Source organism: Zingiber officinale, chromosome 6B (genome assembly GCF_018446385.1).
Source record: "Zingiber officinale cultivar Zhangliang chromosome 6B, Zo_v1.1, whole genome shotgun sequence".
Lineage (NCBI taxonomy): Eukaryota > Viridiplantae > Streptophyta > Magnoliopsida > Zingiberales > Zingiberaceae > Zingiber > Zingiber officinale.
In genome coordinates this window covers 42,984,619-42,985,185 of record NC_055996.1, presented here as the reverse complement: position 1 = coordinate 42,985,185, position 567 = coordinate 42,984,619, and positions in this window count along the sequence as shown.

Here is a 567-nt window from a genome sequence, read left to right as displayed (position 1 = left end):
TACCTATATATTCCTGTGGACTTAGCTAGTAGAGTTTTTATACTCGTATCTTTTGGATATTAGGGTATTCGATAGGATAAAAATTGGTCATTGAGGAGTTAGCAAGTTTGATCATTGTTGAGAATGGTTTGAGGTTAAGGGATATTGTGAGATCAGATATTGTGATATGATGATTTCTAATGGTTTGTGAGTGTCAATTATTTTTTTGATGATTTATTATTTGGGTTGTCGTTGATGGTGACATAGTGAGTGTCATGTATGATATTCACAGGTTTGATGATTATAGTTGGTGATCAGATTATAAATCGGGTGCTAGAGAATTTATGGTTTAGAGTGCCTATGAGATTTTAATAAATCTGATTAGTTTTGGTTAGTTAACAGGATGGTAAAATTGATGTTTACTTTCTCTGATATTGGACTATGTGGATAAATAATGATTTGATGTTTTGAATGCTAACTTGCCCTCATGGGGAGTAGAGACTGATTCATCTGATATTATGTGGGCTGATATTTTTGAGGATGAAAATGAGAGTGTCTTGATGTTCCTAAATATTGACTTTTTCTTTT